Source organism: Triturus cristatus, chromosome 5_2 (genome assembly GCF_964204655.1).
Source record: "Triturus cristatus chromosome 5_2, aTriCri1.1, whole genome shotgun sequence".
Lineage (NCBI taxonomy): Eukaryota > Metazoa > Chordata > Amphibia > Caudata > Salamandridae > Triturus > Triturus cristatus.
Genome location: NC_140588.1, coordinates 981,942,548 through 981,961,464, shown reverse-complemented (window position 1 = coordinate 981,961,464; position 18,917 = coordinate 981,942,548). Strand labels below are relative to the sequence as shown.

Genomic DNA, 18,917 nt, shown 5'->3' with positions numbered 1-18,917 from the left:
AGCACACAGTGGTTACGGATGCGTCCCTCCTGGGATGGGGCGGCCACATGGGAGAGGCGGAGATCAGAGGCCTCTGGTCTCCGGCGGAGTCCCGGCTCCATATCACCCATCTGGATCTCTGGGCGATCCGACTTGCACTGAAGGCATTCCTTCCCTCTCTCAAGGGGAAAGTAGTGCAGGTGTTCAAAGAAAAATACCACCGCCATGTGGTACTGCAACAAACAGGGCGGGTGGGATTGGGGACCCTCTATCAGGAGGCTCTGCGCCTCTGGACATGGCTGGAACATCAGGGCATTTCCCTGGTGGTTCAACACCTGGCAGGTTCACTGAACGCCAGGGCGGACGAACTCAGCCGCAGGTGCATGATGGATCACGAATGGCGTCTTCACTCGGACGTGGCGCAAGGTCTCTTTCAACAGAGGGGAGAGCCTTGGTTAGATCTATGCGACACCGAAGAGAACGCGCAATGTCAGCAGTTCTGCGTGTTGGAATTTCCAAGGTGGCGCTCGCTCGGCGACGCTTTTCATCGCGAGTGGAGCTGCGGTCTGTTGTACGCCTTTCTGCCTATACCACTTCTGCCCAGAGTGCTGACGTAGATCAGACTCGACCGGGCCCAACTCATCCTTGTGGCTCCGGACTGGGCTCGAAGAGTATGGTATCCCGAGCTACTCAGTATAACCATCGATCCCCTGATCCGACTGCCTCTTCGGGAGGATCTTCTGTCGCAGCAGCAGGGGACGGTCCTCCACCCGAACCTGTCCAGTCTCCACCTCCTTGCGTGGAGATTGAGCGACGGCAGTTGATTCCTTTCGACTTGCCTCCAGAAATTTGTGATGGAGTTCTGGCAGCCAGGCATCCCTCCACTAAGTTGGTATACGCCTACAAGTGAAACAAATGTATGGCATGGTGCACAGCAAAGGCTGTGGATACGCTTTCTGCCCCTCTTTCAGAAGGCCTTTTGTTCCTTCTTTCCTTGGCCCAGCAGGGCTCTGCTCTGGGCACTATCAAGGGCCACCTTTTGTCAGGTCTGCCAGACTGTCAGTCGCACACACATAGAGAGCGCCACTGACCTGTTGTCTTGATCTCAGTGGGGACGATGATCGCAGATAATATCCCCAATTCCCCAGAGCACAACCCCCAGCAGGGGAATGAGAACTCAACTGCTGGAGACTGGACCCAGGGGAAAGGAAGATAGGAAGAACAAAAAAGGGGCTGTGAGTAGGAGAGTCCCTTCGGAGCAGTGGCTGGAAGGTAGGGCGTTCTTGGGATGATTGCGACCTGTAGGGACGAGAAAGCGAGAGTCAAGGATGTAGTGATAATCTCTATACTCTAGAACTGAAGCGTCACGCTCCCTTGTATATACCCACCTGTTAGAAACAGCAGGTACAAGCCTCCGATAAAGAATGAGTCCCCTAGTTCTAAACTCCCAGAAATGTCTCGATCCAGCCCTGGAACATACCCTCCTGGGTGACGAAGGAGCTTGGTCGCTGAGTCTCTAATCCCATTTGTCTCTAACCCAGAGGAAGACCTAAGCAGTAGTCGGAACCCAATACAGGGGCGTAGTCCACTATATCCAAATAGAGACGTACTCCCCAGATGAAAACAAATGCCTGGTAGCGCTTCAAACAGGAAAACTGCTAGTGCCTTCCCCAAAGAGCCTCGTGAAGTTTTTAGCCTTGTACGGCTCCCAGTGTCTCTAGTCATGAAAAAGGGGGAGTGTTAGGTCACACTCGAGCACGATTAGCCCAGAGGTAGGGACGTATCCGTAGCACCTGTCCCACAACAACAAAAGGGTTCCTAATGCGGGTAATACGCTACGTGTTCTGGGCGCATAGAATAGTATTATGAAAAGATATAACCGTAGCACGGATCAGCACGCCAGTGCCCGTCTCAGTGCTCCGGTATTGCTACGAAATGAAAACAGCATGCGGACATGGAAGGGAACTCCCGGGCGTCTCTCCCGGGTTACCTGCTTCGTTCCGAGGGTTTCTTCTTCGAGACTTGTCACGTCTCTTCACTCGCTGCGGGCCGTCTCTGGAAACGGGTCTCGGCCCGACACTGGAAGAACTGCTGAAATGCTTCAGGCTGAAATCCGGCGGGGAACACCATCCGCCATGAAACTCAGTCGATTTTGATTGACAAGCACCTTCCGCTTCCAGCGGAAGTGCTTATGTAGCGCACTCCTGGGATTGCGCCCCAGTGCATGTAGGGAAGTGTAGTTTTGAAGGGGTTTTCGATGTTGGAGCCTGGAAATGGGCTTTAGCGCTCCACGCTGACGGGTCGAGTTGTGAGCCACTACGTGGGCGATCACTATAGTACCCCTTCTCAAGGACCGACGACTCGGCGGTCGTCCTGGTTTACCTGGGTGTCCCTCATGAAACTGCTCCAACAACTCCGGGCAATGTAGGTTTTCTTCGGGCTCCCATGTCCTGTCTTCCACCTCGAACCCCTTCCAGTCTACTAGATATTGAACCCGTCTCCACACCAGCCGGGAATCGAGAATCTCCTGCACTTCATACTCTTCCTGACCATCTATGTCTAGAGGTTGAGGTTTAGTCTGTAATCGTGCACTGGTTGTGCAAGGCTGGAGTAGGGATACATGGAAGACAGGGTGGAGTTTCCAGGAACTAGGCAACAACAGTCACATAGTCACAGGGTTGATGATCTCCTCAATGCTATAGGGACCTACATTTCTTGGTTTTAATTTATCTACCCCCTTTAAATGTAGATTTTTTGTAGAGAGCCATACTTTGTCTCCAACTTGGTACTCAGGCTCTTTATTTCTCTTCCTATCTGCATAGGTCTTTTGTGTTGCTTGGGCAGTTGCTAGACTCTGTTTGACTTCTATTAGGATGACCCTAAGGTGTGCATGGTGTTCGTGTATACTGGGTATCGGGGATTGGACCAGCCATTCAAACGGGAGCATGTTGGGGTGATACCCATAAACGCAATAAAAAGGAGAGCAGCCTAGTGTGGCGTGGGTAGCGTTATTACAGGCAAATTCTGCTAGTCATAACAAGGTGGGCCAGTGTAAGGGGTTTTGCAGAGTAAAGCAGCGTAGGTATTGTTCCAGGGTTTGATTCAGGCGTTCAGTTTTGCCATCTGTTTGAGGGTGGTAACTGGAGGAGAGTCGTGCTTCGATATTAAGTGTTTTTCAGAGGGATTTCCAGAAGCGCGACGTGAATTGTGTACCCCTATCTGTAATCAAGACATTAGGGATTCCATGGGCACGGACCACATGTTGGAGGAACACTAAAGCGAGCTCTGCGGATGTGGGTAGTCTTCTTAGTGATATGAAATGGCCCATTTTCGTTAAGTGATCGACCAACACTAGTATTACCGTGTTTGAGGCATATGAGCTGCAGATCACACACTTAGGATAAGATCGCCATCTGGTGTTGGGCTCGGATGATTGCAGGTTGTTGTTGTCTTCGGAAGAAGCCGTTTGGTCACGAGATAGGTGACTCCTCCTCTGGACAACAGTGCGCATGGGCATCCACTCCATCCTCAGATGGTTTTTTCCGCCATTGGGTTCGGATGAACTTTTCCGCTCCGGCTGAAAACTTTAAAAACAAGCTTCTCGAAGCGAAATTTACACTTCACTCGACATCGACCACTCATCGGACCGGTTCCGGATACGGCTCATGGAAAGGACGCCTTTTTAAAAAATGCCCCCAATGTGGAGCAAAGTTCCCGCACAGTGACCACCACCAGGTTTGCAACCTGTGCCTCTCGCCGGAACACGACGAGTCCAGCTGTCCTGCCTGCGCCGCATTCAGATCCAAGAAAACTATCCGGGATCGAAGAGCTCGACGCCATATCATGGCCAGACCAGCTCCGGAACCAGAGGACATCTTTGACGAGGGCCCCGATGTCCCGAAGAAGATTCCGAGGAACTCCAGATTATATCTGAAACAGAGGACTCAGACGACCCCATTACTCCTGGGCAGCGCGTGAGTACCTTGACCCCTACCCTCACCCCTCCAAAAAAGGCACCGGTCAAAACTTCGCCAGCTGGCCCCAGTCGAGACCAAAAACAATCTTCAGAAGCCCTGCCTTCCAGCCCGGCTCCGAAGAAATACAAGCCTTCCAGTGGTTCGGGCCCGAGTACACCACATATTGCTATACCCCCGCCACCTTCGGCACCGAAGACGCAAGACCTCTCGGCACCGAAGCAAACACCAAGGCCCATTGCCAAACCGGCATCGAAAGCTCCCAAGCTTAAAGATCCCGTTTCGGCACCAAAGCCATCATCGGCTAAGAAACCATCTTCGGCACCGAAAACTTTACCGGCACCGAAAACTTTACCGGCACCGAAAACTTTACCGGCACCGAAAACTTTACCGGCACCGAAAACTTTACCGGCACCGAAAACTTTGCTGGCACCGAAAACTTTGCCGGCACCGAAAACTTTACCGGCACCGAAAACTTTACCGTCACCGAAAACTTCATCGGTACCGGCACAACCAGCTAAGGGCCATGCTGAAAAAGAGACTGCCGATCATCGAAAGCATAGATCGGAACCCAAAAAATCGACACCAAAGCCAACTACTGAGGATCATGAACTTTTCCACCCTGATCCCACACAAAGGAAAATTCATATTAATCCTAAAACCGGACATGTCCCGGCAGTGTCATTTAAAAAGAGAAAGCTGGACTCCACGCCTTCTCCAGCTCCTAAAAACACAAAGGACTCAGCCACTTCACCCATTTGTCCTTCTTCTCCTGTACCACCTCCTACCCCACCCCCCTCTCTCCACCTCCTTTACCTCTACCATCTCCCGCACATACACCACCTCCACAGGATGATGATGATATCTTAGGGGGAGGGGGTAATCCGGATGATCTTTATGATCCTAATGATCCTTTCACAGATCCGGACACAGTACCTTTAGACGACTGGGCATACACACCACTTGATGTTCCTGATACTACTCCATACCCTTCAAAGCCCTCACCCCCCAATGACCACCTAGGGTTTGGGCAACTCATCCACAGGGCAGCACTCATATCATGGTGTCACCTTACATTCAGATGCGCCTGAAGAAGATTTCTTGCTTGACACGTTTGAACAGTCTCAAAAAACAGTTCAAATCTTACCTATGATCAAAGGGGTCATAAAGCACGCACCAGAGGTCTTTAAAGATCCCGTACGCACCAGGGTACTTAACCCCAGAATTGAAAAGAAATATAGACCTGCCCCAGAGGACCCTGCTTACATTAAAGGACAGCTCCCCCCATACTCTTTAGTGGTTTCCAATGCCAGGAAGCGGGCTAACTCCCAAACAACCGGAGATACACCGCCCACAGACAAAGAGTCTAAGTTATTAGAGGCCTCAGGTAAAAGGGTTGCAACACAAGCAGCTAACCATTGGCGTATTGCCAACACACAAGCCCTGCTGGCACGCTATGACAGGGCTCATTATGATCAATAGGAAGGCCTTTTACAACACTTACCAGATCAGTATAAGTCCCAGGCCAATGACCTCATCCAAGAAGGAAAGCTCATATCCAATGCATCAATTAAATGTGCACTAGACGCTGTGGACACTGCCTCTAGGGCAATCAACACCAGTGTCCTTCTTAGACGTCATGCATGGCTACGTATTTCAGGCTTTAAGCCAGAAGTACAAACTACAATATTAAATCACCCATTCAACGAAGAACAGTTATTTGGGCCAGCAGTAGATACTGCATTAGAAAAAATGAAGAAGGATACCGAGACTGCTAAGTCAATGGGAGCATTACAGTCTCCACAAACACGTGGCTCCTTTCGACGCTCCTTCTATAGAGGAGCCTCCAAAAATACTGGAACAGACACCTCCTCCAATTTCAAAACCTGTACGCAAACATCCCTCAATAGAGGATATTTTCGAGGAGGATATAGGGGAAACAATACTAAAGGGAGAGGTCAAGGTAATGCCAGCACTCGTACCTCCCCCACCACTAAACAATGACTTTCCTCCACTCCCCCCAGACCATTCCACTCCAGTCGGGGGAAGACTCACACAATTCCTACATGTCTGGAAATCCATTACTACAGACAAGTGGGTAAGACAAATTATCCAATCTGGTTACTGCCTGCCACTCACAAATACCCCACCCAACGTACCCCCCAGACATCGTCCAATGTCACAAGAACATCTTACACTCCTCAAGCAAGAAGTTCTTTCCTTACTTCAGAAACGTGCAATAGAACCAGTTCCACTCCAACATCAATGCACAGGAGTATACTCTCTATACTTCCTAATCCCCAAAAAGGACGAGACGTTAAGACCCATTCTCGACCTCCGACTACTCAATCAGTATATTCACTCGGATCATTTCCATATGATCACTCTTCAGCAAGTGCTCCCACTACTACAACAAGGCGATTTCCTTGCCACACTAGACCTAAAGGACGCCTATTTTCACATTCCCATGCACCCTGCTCACAGGAAGTACCTAAGATTTGTGGTGGACGGACAGCACTATCAGTTTACTGTCCTCCCATTCGGAGTGACTACTGCGCCCAGAGTCTTTACAAAATTCCTAGCAGTAGTAGCAGCGCATCTCAGGAGACAACAAATTCATGTCTTCCCTTATCTCGACGATTGGCTCATAAAAGCCAACTCATTCAGCAAATGCGTTCTGCATACTCACCAAACTATCCAAATCTTACACAACCTGGGATTTACCAGCAATTATCCCAAGTCTCAACTACATCCCTCCCACATACATCAATATCTAGGAGCTACCATAAATACCTCCAAAGCCATAGCTTACCCCTGCCCAACCAGGATAGCCAACATACAAGCTCTCATCTTAAAATTCAAACCCCAACACTCTCTTCCAGCCAGAGTGTTCATGCAACTATTAGGCATGATGGCCTCATGCGTCTTCATTGTGCCTTACGCACGACTTCAAATGCGTCCCTTACAAGAGTGTCTCGCACGTCAGTGGAATCAGGCTCACGGACAACTCTCCGATCTGGTGTTGGTGGACAGCCACTCCCATCGCTCACTAACATGGTGGAACACCATAAACCTGTCCAAAGGAAGAACGTTCCAAGAGCCTCTTCCACAAATAGTGCTGACAACCGACGCATCTCTTACAGGATGGGGAGCCCATCTCCTAGGACACACCACTCAGGGCAAATGGACCACACAACAAAAACTGCTCCATATCAATTACCTAGAACTTCTAGCAGTGTTCCTGGCTTTGAAGTCATTCCAACCCCATCTAAAGAACAAGGCTGTCCTAATCCGGACGGACAACATGACAGCCATGTATTACATACAAAAACAGGGGTGGACAAACTCTCTCCAGCTCTCATAACTAGCACAGAGCATTTGGAGATGGGCAATTCCCCAAAACATCTACCTACTTGCAGAACACCTTCCAGGGGTTCACAACCAAATTGCCGATTTGTTGGGTCGACAGACTCAGCAAATCCACGAATGGGAATTACACCCACAAGTCCTACTCCCATTCTTCCACAAGTGAGGTCAACCAGACATAGACCTGTTCGCCACACACGAAAACGCAAAATGCCAAACCTTCGCCGCCAGGTATCCCCATCCACAGTCAAAGGGCAATGCGATATGGATGAACTGGTCAGGCAGATTTGCGTACGCTTTTCCGCCTCTCCCACTCGTTCCATTCGTAGTACGCAAGCTCAGGCAACAGTCCCTCAAGCTGAAACTAGTGGCTCCTACTTGGGCACGTCAACCCTGGTTCACAACATTACTGTAACTCTCCTTAGTTCCCCATCAAAAGCTGAACCTCTCCCCGTCCTTGCTAACCCAGAACCATGGAGAAATCAGACACCCAGATCCCCAACAACTCAACCTAGCGATCTGGCTCCTGAAGTCCTAGAGTTCGGTTACCTCAACCTACCACCGGACTGCATGAATATTATTAAAGAGGCCAGAAGGCCTACTACCAGAGCGTGCTATGCAGCTAAATGGAAAAGATTTGCCGTTTACTGCACTAACAACGATATACGCCCACTAGACGCATCTATCCAAAACATCATTTGCTACCTACTACACTTGCAAAGATGTAATCTAGCGTATTCCTCCATACGCCTCCACCTAGCAGCATTAGCAGCCTACTTGCAAAATCGCCAATACTTGTCACTATTTAAAGTGCCCGCGATCAAAGCCTTCATGGAAGGTCTTAAAAGAATCATTCCTCCAAGACTACCACCCTCTCCAGTGTGCAAGCCCGTCTGCGCCCGTCCGCGCCCCGATAGCGACCAGCGCCAGAAACGCTGTACCACGATCCGTGCGCTCTCTTACTACTGCCGGCCGTGTGGTATACTCTGGCGCCGCTCTCAGGGGCCTGAATGTGGCAGTCTGTCGACATCCACATTCGTGGGATGTGACAGCTATCCCGCTTGGAGCCTGTAGTTCTTGTGGTTTCCAGTTGGGGCTGGACTGTGCGCTTCCCCCTAATTTAACCCCGGGTTTTAAAAGGGGAACTAACCCGGTGCAGCTTTCAGCTGCACTCATCAATGTTCGCTCATTAAAAAAACATCATGCGGAAGTTCATGGGCTGCTAGAGGATGGGGCCTTGGATATGCTGTTTCTTACGGAGACCTGGCTTGACTCCTCTGCGGCCCCCATAGTCGCGTTGGCTACCCCTTTGGGCTATAAGATCCTGAGAGCTGATCGTAAAGGGTCAAGAGGGGGAGGTGTTGCTGTTATCTACAAAGAATGCTGGGATCTTTCTTTGGGTGACTCTCAGGATTGGGCAGGCTGTGAGGTACTGGACTTTAGTGTCCGACTTTCAGCTCACTTCACTCTTGGGGCCTCCCTGATCTATCGGCCTCCGGGCCCTCCTGGCTCCTTTCTCCAAACTTGGGGAGATTCCCTTACGGCTAGGGCGGTCAGGTTCTCTCATTATTTGGTGTTGGGAGACCTGAATTTTCACTTGGATATGCCTCATGAGAGGGAGGTGATGGACATATTGGATCATCTAGCCATGGCCCAACTTGTCCAGCTAGTCCGCCTGCCTACTCATCAGGCTGGTCACCTATTGGATCCTATTTGCTCCAACTTTTCCATCGCGGTTAATGACCCTCTCCCTCTGACGTGGTCCGACCACTATATCTCGTATTTCTCCTGGACAGTCTCCAGGACAGAGGCTTGGTTGCCTGGCTTTTCGAAACCTATCTTGGGGAAAATTGACACCCAGGACTTTGTGCACGCTTTGGACTCCACCAGGCCGGTACTGTCCGTGAGCTTAGAAGAGTGTATGACGGGATTCACGGATTGGTTGTCCAAAGCTGTGATCTCTGTTACCTCTCGTCAGCCCATAAAACCGGCCAGAGCATCCCCTTCTAAACCATGGTTTACCCCGGCCCTCAAAGCTCTTAAACACGATTGTAAAATCTTGGAGCGGGCATGGCGGAAGAGTAATTACTGCCCTGTGGCGAAATCAAAACTACGTACTATGCAAAGATCCTATTATGACGCCATATCTGCGGCTAAAAGGCAGTTTTATGCGGTCCGCATTGAGGCGGCCAGGAACAATTCCAAAGAAATCTTTGCTATAGTTCAGAGCTTCATCTCTCCATTGGCTCAGAAAAGTGCCACACCCTCTTCTTTTGATTGGTGTAATACTCTGTCTGAGTTTTTTTAGAGATAAGATACTGGCCATTCAGGCATCTTTTTCTCCTGACAGTGATGTACGGGATGGCGTACGGAATGTTCTGCCCACTCCCTCTACCTTACTGTCTGCTTTTTCTCCGGTCCCTCCCTTGGAAACTTTGAAGATTCTTAAAGGGCTCAAGTCGGGATCCCCTGCTGATGCATGCCCGGCCAGACTCTTAGCAGAGGCTGCTGATTGTATCTATCTGGAGGTCAATTTGATTATCAACCTTTCCCTTCAGTCTATGGTGGTCCCTCAGGTCTGGAAGCAGGCCAAGATTCTTCCTCTGCTGAAGAAACCGTCTTTGGACCCGCTCAATCCGGTCAGCTATCGGCCCATCTCCCTCCTGCCAGCTATTGCTAAGGTTTGTGAGAAGGTGGTGCACAAACAGTTGTCGGATTTTGTGGAGACGGAGGGTATTTTACATCAAGCACAATCGGGGTTCCGGACTGGCCATTGCACCGAGACGGTTCTTGTCGAGGTGGTCGAGGCGGTTCGAACATGCCTGGATGATGGGGGCAGAGCAGCCCTGATCCTATTGGACCTCTCGGCGGCCTTCGATACGGTCCCACACGGCCTTTTGATGACCCGTCTCACCGAGATTGGAGTCTCTGGGGCCGTGTGGGGCTGGCTCAGGTCTTTTCTTGAGGAAAGGGCCGAACAGATCTGGATCCCCCCATTTAGTTCCTCCCCTCATTTGGTCACTACGGGAGTCCCGCAGGGCTCTACACTTAGCCCTCTGCTCTTCAATATTTACGTCACACCGTTGATTCATCTTGCTGAGAATCTGGGGGCTAAGGTACTGGCGTATGCTGACGACACCCAGCTACTTTTTACGTGGGATAAGACCTCCAGCTCTGTTCTGGCCACCCAACAGTGCCTTCGATCCATCTTCTCCTGGCTGGCTAATGCTCAGCTCAAGTGTAATGAGCAGAAATCCGAGATCTTGCTCTTCGGCACGTTTCCTACTGACTTCCGTCAACAGTTGTGGCCTCAAGAGCTCCCTCCTCCCTTTTCGGAAGGACAGCCCACTAAGAACTTGGGCATTTGGTTTGAGGAGAACCTGTCCTTCTCTACACACATTAAGAAAACGGCCGGATGTTGCTTTGGCCTTATTAAAACACTCAGGAGCTTCTTCCCACTGATCCCGCAGGCAGCCAGAGTAACCGTGACCTGCGCTCTGATTCTCTCTCGGCTAGACTATGCCAACTCCTTGTTCACTGGGTCACCTGGTTATTTGGTTAAGAAGTTGCAGGTGGTCCAGAACACGGCGGCTAGGCTAGTCTTAGGTTTTTCATCTAGGTCGAGCGTCACCACGCACTTAAAATCTCTACATTGGCTGCCGATCGCGGCCAGGTCAAATTTAAATCTTTGGTCCTGGCACATCGTGCTCTTCATGGGCAGGGCCCACTCTATCTTCAAAGACGCTTTGCCTTTTATGCTCCTGCAAGGGTCCTGCGCTCGTCGGCCCTCCGCCTGGCTGTCGTCCCGCGATAGAAGCTTCAGAGGATGGGAGGTAGCTCTTTGGTGGTCAGAGCTAGTAGGGCCTGGAATGCCCTTCCTCTTGATCTTCGCCTCACTCAGGAGCTCGCATCTTTTAAGAAAAAGCTTAAAACATTCCTTTTTGTATGATTGTCTCTTTCCCCCCTTCTGGTTCGCGCCGGGACACTCTTGAGTAGCCGAGCGCGTTACAAATGGAATAAATGAAATGAAATGAAATGAATCTAAATATTGTGCTCACTAGGCTAATGGGTCCTCCATTTGAGCCTCTACATAAATGCGAGCTACAATTTCTTACATGGAAAGTGGCTTTCCTTATTGCTATCACATCCCTTAGACGGGTAAGTGAATTGCAAGCATTAACCATACAAGAACCATTTCTACAGTTGCATCGTAACAAAGTGGTTCTTAAAACTAATCCAAGGTTCCTGCCAAAAGTCATTTCTCCATTCCATCTTAATCAATCTGTCGAGCTACCAGTATTCTTCCCAAATCCCGATTCTGTAGCTGAATGGGCTCTTCATACCTTAGACGTTAGAAGAGCCCTTCTTTATTACATCGACAGAACCAAATCTTTCCCCAAACCAAGCAATTGTTTGTGGCCTTCTCCCCACCACATAAAGGCAACCCCATTCCCAAATCAGGGATAGCCAGGTGGATAGTTAAATGTATCCAAATTTGTTACCAAAAGGCTAAACGCACTCTTACAGTTCCCCCTAGAGCGCACTCCACACGCAAAATAGGGGCTTCCATGGCATTCTTAGGAAACATTCCCTTAGAAGATATTTGTAAGGCAGCCACATGGTCTACACTACACACCTTCACTAAACACTACTGTGTTGACGTGCAAGCAAAGCAACAAGCTTCTGTGGTTCAGGCTGTCCTTAAAACCTTATTCCAAACTGCTGCAACGGATACAGGCGACCACCGCTAGGGGAGATACTGCTGTATAATCTATCCTAAGTGTGTGATCTGCAGCTCATATGCCTCGAACAGAATATGCTACTTACCAGTATGCATCTGTTCTTGGCATGTAGAGCTGCAGAGCCACACACGCCCACCCGCCTCCCCGGGACCTGTATCTGTTCCAGCATTGTCTTACTTAGACATTACACATGGGCATCCTTTTCTTTATTCTAACACACTCCATCATTTCCCATCATGGCGAAAAACAATCTGAGGATGGAGTGGATGCCCATGCGCACTGTTGTCCAGAGGAGGAGTCACCTATCTCGTGACCAAACGGCTTCTTCCGAAGACAACACCAACCTGCAATCATCCGAGCCCAACACCAGATGGCGATCTTATCCTAAGTGTGTGGCTCTGCAGCTCTACATGCCAAGAACAGATGCATACTGGTAAGTAGCATATTCCTTTTCCTTCACAGGAGGGCATTTCCACTATAAAGTCCATGGATATGGTGTGCCATGGCCGTGGGGGAATGGGTAAAGACTGTAGGAGGCCCACTGGTTGTGTGTGAATGGCTTTTCCCTGCATACAGATCGCACAGTCCTTGATCTAGTCTTTAACATCCTTCCGCAGTCCGGGCCACCAAAAGGAGCGTTCTACACAGGCAATCGTCTTATATGTCCCTAGGTGTCCTCCTAAGACTGAATCGTGAGCCCATATCAAGACTTGTTGTTGCTGGGATGTGTGTGGTATATACAGTGCATGTTAGTGATAGGCTAAATCATCCCCTTCTGACCGGTGCTCTGGTTCTTCTTGAATCCAGGCCTGTACATCCAGGTCCGCTAAGGATACTCTCACATCTTCTAGAAAGTCCTGTGAGGTGAGTAGAGCGATGGCATGTCTGGGTGTTTGGGCTTCTGTGAGTATAAGCGGTGGACACTGCGGGGTTAAGGAGGTGTCGTTCTCTGATTCACCCATACGAGAAAGGGCATCCGCTTTCCCGTTTTGGGGCCCTGGTCGGTATTTGATGACAAAATCATAATCCGAAAAGAATAAGGTCCATCGCAACTGACGGGGCGTCAACGCCTTTGCAGTCTTCAGAAACAGTAGGTTTCTATGGTCCGTGTAGATTTCTACTGTGTGCAAAGCTCCCAGAAGATAGTTTTGCCATTCTTCGCAAGCCCTCTTGATGGCCAGTAATTCCTTGTCGGAGATAGTATAGTTGATCTCGCTGGGTGTAAGTTTTTTGGAATAAAACGCAACCGGGTGGAGCTGTCCGTTTACAGGATGTCGTTGCGATATCACCCCTCCCAGAGCGTGTTGTGATGCATCTGTTTCGAGAATAAACGGGAGCTGTGGGCAGGATGGTGCAGGATGGGGGCGTGAGTGAATTTATCTTTTAACATCTGGAAAGAGCGGGCGGCCTCTTCTCCCCACTCGAACGGGACATTTTTCCGTAGCAGGTTGGAGATAGGACGTATCACCTTTGAAAAGTCCTGAATGAACCGCCGGTAAAAATTGGCGAAACCAAGGAAGCTTTGCACGGCCTTGACGTTCTGCGGGGTTTTCCACTGGGTGATGGCTTCCACCTTACCCGTCTCCATTTGGAAACCCTGGGAGTTAATGATGTAGCCCAAAAATGCAACCTCCTGGACATGAAAGAGGCATTTTTCGAGTTTGGCGTACAAAGAATGTCGCTGAAGTCGCTCTAAGATGGCTTGTACGTGGGTGATGTGTTCCTGAAGAGTAGCGGAATAGATTAAAATATCATCAATGTATACCACGCAGAAGGGATCCAGGTATCCTCGCAGTACCTCGTCCATGAAGAATTGAAAGGCCGCCGTGGCGTTGCAGAGTCTGAAAGGCATCACTCTGTACTCGAACAGACCGAACTAAGTCCGTAAGGCGGTCTTCCACTCGTCGCCTTTTCGGACTCGCATGAGGTGATAGGCTCCTCGGAGGTCGAGCTTGGTGAAGTATCTTGCTCCTTTTAATTGATCCAAAAGTACCGGTATGAGGGGGAGCGGGTATCGATTTTTTTTTTATAGTGATCCTATTGAGGGCACGGTAGTCGATACAGGTCCTCAATTCTTCGCAATCCTTCTTCGGTATGAAGAAAAGGGGAGAGGACGCCGATGAGGAGGAGTGTCTGATGAATCCGGAAGCTAGATTGTCTTCTAGGTATTTCTTCAGATATTGCGTTTCAGGTTCCGTCAAGGCGTACACTCGGCTGCAGGGGATGTTTGCTCCGGCGGTAAGCTCGATCCGACAGTCATACTCCTGATGAGGAGGCAATCTAGTCGCCTTTTGTTTATCAAATATCTTGTGATACTCTTGATAATGAACAGGCAGGGTGATGGTACAACAGTAACGCTCTTGGGTACAGACTGCTGCTAAGTGCGTGGCTGGCGTTTCCTTGTGTTCCGTACCCTCTTCTTGTTGTTTACAATGTTCTTGGCAATAGACAGAAGCCATGGTAACTGTGCGATCTGTCCAGCTGATGACGGGGTCGTGTAACGTCAACCAGGGCATGCCAAGGATGAGCCGGAACTGGGGGGCATCGATAAGGTTGAATTGGATATATTTGTGATGATCAGATCCCACCGCCATCTGAAGAGCCCGAGTCCGGTACTTCACAGGTCCAGAAGAGAGGGCCGTTCCATCTACCGCCTTTACGAGTTCAGGGATCTCTTTCTTTTCGCAGGGTAGTCCAAGTCGGAGGGCATACTCCTGATCAATATAGTTGCCCGTTGCTCCGGAGTCCAGCAGGGCGTCCACTTCTAACACATCCCGGGAAGAAGCCATAGAGACACTCCGATATTCAGATGAGCCACGGCAGGTTGCAGGGTATTCGCTAGCACGGATGAGATTATCGCACGTGAAATACCCAAATCAGAGACCTTATCCTGACTTGGGCTTGTTAGTTTTCCGCAGGCTCATCTCGTCTAGAGGTGGCTTGTACCCGGGAAACAGAATACCGGCTGCTTACCGGAGTCCGGGCCCGGCACTCTCTAATGAAGTGCCCTCCTTTGCCGCAATATAGGCATAACTTGATTCTTCGGCGTTTGTCTCTTTCTTCTGGAGTAAGAGGGCCTCGGATTCCTCCCAGTTGCATTGGCTCCGGTCCCTCGACTGTCTTTGGCTGTTCTCCCACCGAGTCTTTTGGTCGGGTGTACGAAAACCTAGTCTCACCTCGGCTCTTGTCTCCTTTTGTCTCCAAGAGGCGATGGTCCAGCTGTACGGTTAAGTCTATTAGGTCTTCGCATGTTTGCGGCAGCTGCACAACTTGGGCGAGAACATCTTTGAGTTCTCCTCTCAACCCTTGATAGAACAGGGTGATCCTTTTTTCAGGGGGCCATTCCGTTTCCACTACCAACCGATTGAAGGTTGTAATGTACGTCAGCAAGTCTTGGGACCCCTGTCGCAAGGTGAGTAGTTCCCGATCCAACGTCAGCATGTGGGATTTCCTATCGAACAACTTCCTCAGGGCGAGGCAAAAATCAGGAAAATGGTGCAGGACCGGATCGTTTCTTTCTATTAAGGGGATGGTCCAACTGGCGGCGTTACCCCCCATGTAGGACATCATGAAAGCCGTCTTTGCGGCTTCTCCTTAGAACACAGCTGGTTTGCATAAAAAATGCAGTCTGCATTGATTCAGGAAGGTTTCGAACTTCTTGGGGTCCCCATAAAAGCGCTCAGGGGGGGCTAAAGGGATACCAGTGTTTTGCAATACGTGGACCGTAGGCACAGTGTCTGTGGTTGTGGGGGGATATGGGGTGGCCGTGAAAAATCCCCCTCCGGTGTCAACGGGATTGACTTGAGGTGTCGCAGACCCAGGAGGAGGTAGTGTAGCCGGCTTTATGTACGAACTTTCCCCCTGACCCCTACGCGAAAGACCCGCCACCTCCCTACGTAATGAGCTCACCTCTCTGTACATTCTGATTCTCTAACCGGGAGGTCTGCACCTCCTGCTGCAGAGCCGTCAGGCTTTCCAACAACGAGGTCAGCACCACGTTAGTATCCATCGTCGGGGCTGGGCGCAAACGTGGGCTTGTCAATCTGTCAGGTCTGCCAGACTGTCAGTCGCACACACATAGAGAGCGCCACTGACCTCTTGTCTTGATCTCAGCGGGGAGGATGATCGCAGATAATATCCCCAATTCCCCAGAGCACAACCCCCAACAGGGGAATGAGAACTCAACTGCTGGAGACTGGACCCAGGGGAAAGGAAGATAGGAAGAACAAAAAAGGGGCTGTGAGTAGGAGAGTCCCTTGGGAGCAGTGGCTGGAAGGTAGGGCGTTCTTGGGAGGATTGCGACCTGTAGGGACGAGAAAGCGAGAGTCAAGGATGTAGTGATAATCTCTATACTCTAGAACTGAAGCGTCACGCTCTCTTGTATATACCCACCCGTTAGAAACAGCAGGTACAAGCCTCCGATAAAGAATGAGTCCCCTAGTTCTAATCTCCCAGAAATGTCTCGATCCAGCCCTGGAACATACCCTCCTGGGTGACGAAGGAGCTTGGTCGCTGAGTCTCTAATCCCACTTGTCTCTAACCCAGAGGAAGACCTAAGCAGTAGTCGGGACCCAATACAGGGGCGTAGTTCTCTATATCCAAATAGAGACGTACTCTCCAGATGAAAACAAATGCCTGGTAGCGCTTCAAACAGGAAAACTGTTAGTGCCTTCCCCAAAGAGCCTCGTGAAGTTATTAGCGTTGTACGGCTCTCAGTGTCTCTAGTCGTGAAAAAGGGGGAGTGTTACGTCACACTCGAGCACGATTAGCCCAGAGGTAGGGACGTATCCGTAGCACCTGTCCCACAACAACAAAAGGGTTCCTAATGTGGGTAATACGCTACGTGTTCTGGGCGCATAGAATAGTACTATGAAAAGATATAACTGTAGCACGGATCAGCACGCCAGTGCCCGTCTTAGTGCTCCGGTATTACTACGTAATGAAAACAGCATGCGGACACGGAAGGGAACTCCCGGGCGTCTCTCCCCGGGTTACCTGCTTCGTTCCGAGGGTTTCTTCTTCGGGACTTGTCACGGCTCTTCACTCGCTGCGGGCCGTCTCTGGAAACGGGTCTCGGCCCGACACTGGAAGAACTGCTGAAATGCTTCAGGCTGAAATCCGGCGGAGAACACCATCCGCCATGAAACTCCGTCGATTTTGATTGACAAGCACCTTCCGCTTCCAGTGGAAGTGCTTATGTAGCGCACTCCTGGGATTGCGCCCCAGTGCATGTAGGGAAGTGTAGTTTCGAAGGGGTTTTCGATGTTGGAGCCTGGAAATGGGCTTTAGCGCTCCACGCTGACGGGACGAGTTGTGAGCCACTACGTGGGCGATCGCTACACCTTTCTGCTATTTCAGCCTTTCTCAGGCTCCCTGATCAACCTTCTCTTTTCAAGTCCTCTGTTGTAAATTGAATTCCTCAAAGGCATTATTCAACTTTTCCCTCCTATTCCTTTTGTGATGCCGCAGTGGGACTTGAACCTGGTTCTCACATATTTGATGTGCGCTCCCTTTGAGCCTCTTCACAACTGTCCTCTACGTCTATTGACTTTAAAGACTGCTTTCCTGGTTGCCATCACATCCGCTAGGAGAGTGAGTGAGCTCCAGGCTCTTTCTTGTAAACCTCCTTTTCTATCTGTCCATCCGGACAAGGTTGTACTCAGAACCCGTCCATCTTTTTTGCCAAAAGTTGTCACTGCTTTTCACAGCGGGTAAACCATCACTTTGCACACCTTCTTTCCACCTCTGCATCCTTCCAGAGAGGAAGAGAGGCTCCACCGTCTGGACCCAAAATGTGCGCTCTCATTTTACCATAACCGCACACAACAGTTCCGGGTGGATGACCAGCTCTTTGTTGGCTAGGTTGGCGCCAAGAAAGGTCGGGCTATACACAAGCGGACTATCTCCCGATGGGTCATCTTGTGTATTAAAGCCTGTTCTTCTTTGGCTAAAAAGGAGCCTCTGTTGGGGCTGCGTGCCCACTCCACCAGGGCAACGGCTGCCACCACAGCGTTGGAACGTGGTGTCCCCTTGCAGAATATCTGTCAGGCAGCTACGCGGGCCTCGCTGCACACTTTTACTAAGCATTGCTCCCTGGACAGCCAAGTCCAGAGAGACGGCTTCTTTGGCCGTTCGGTACTCCAAGACTTTCTGGTGTGATCTTGGTTCGCAGACCCACCACCGGGGTTGGTATTGCTGGGGTATCTATTCTAAGGTAAGGAATCTGTCCCTACATGTTTCTTTCAGATGAACAAGTTACTTACTTCCGGTAATGATATATCTGTAAGAAACATTAGTAGTGATAGATTCCTTACCGCCCCACCCATCCTCCCCGTTCTGCGAACTGATTTCTAGGGTTAAGGTCATCCCTTTCAGGGCCCTAGTTTCAAGGCACCAGTGGTCAGTATCTTGCATGGCTCTGCGTTCCTGGCGTGGAAAGTCATGTACAGAACTGAAGTCAGCGCGCGAGGGCGGCGTCTAAGTAGCTGCCGCGACGTCATCTCGGCGACCACAACGCCAACGCCAGACGCGGACTCGTACAACGCCACCTTCCGGTGTGCAGGGGTACTACCTGACGAAAAATTTCCGGATCCAGTCTGACGCCTGGGGGTAATTCTATGGTAAGGAATCTATCACTACAAATGTTTCTTACAGATATATCGTTACCAAAGGTAACTTGTTTGTTAATGAATGAATGGAATTTTATTGTGTAGTTATTATAACGTTTACAATAATAAGTATGCATCTATTAATGGATTTTACAACAGTAAAAAAAAAAAAAAACGAAAACGTGTAAAATGATTGTTTATATTAAGCCAAGGGCTGGTCCTATAAATGCATGTATTAATATAACCAG

At 50.0% G+C, this 18,917-nt stretch overlaps 1 protein-coding gene across 10 annotated transcripts in view; it reads left to right on the top strand.

Moving 5' to 3' along the window:
* ATP7A (ATPase copper transporting alpha) overlaps positions 1 to 18,917 on the top strand; it is a 481,542-nt gene that overhangs the window by 422,767 nt on the left and 39,858 nt on the right. The gene's annotated exons all lie outside the window — the stretch shown is intronic.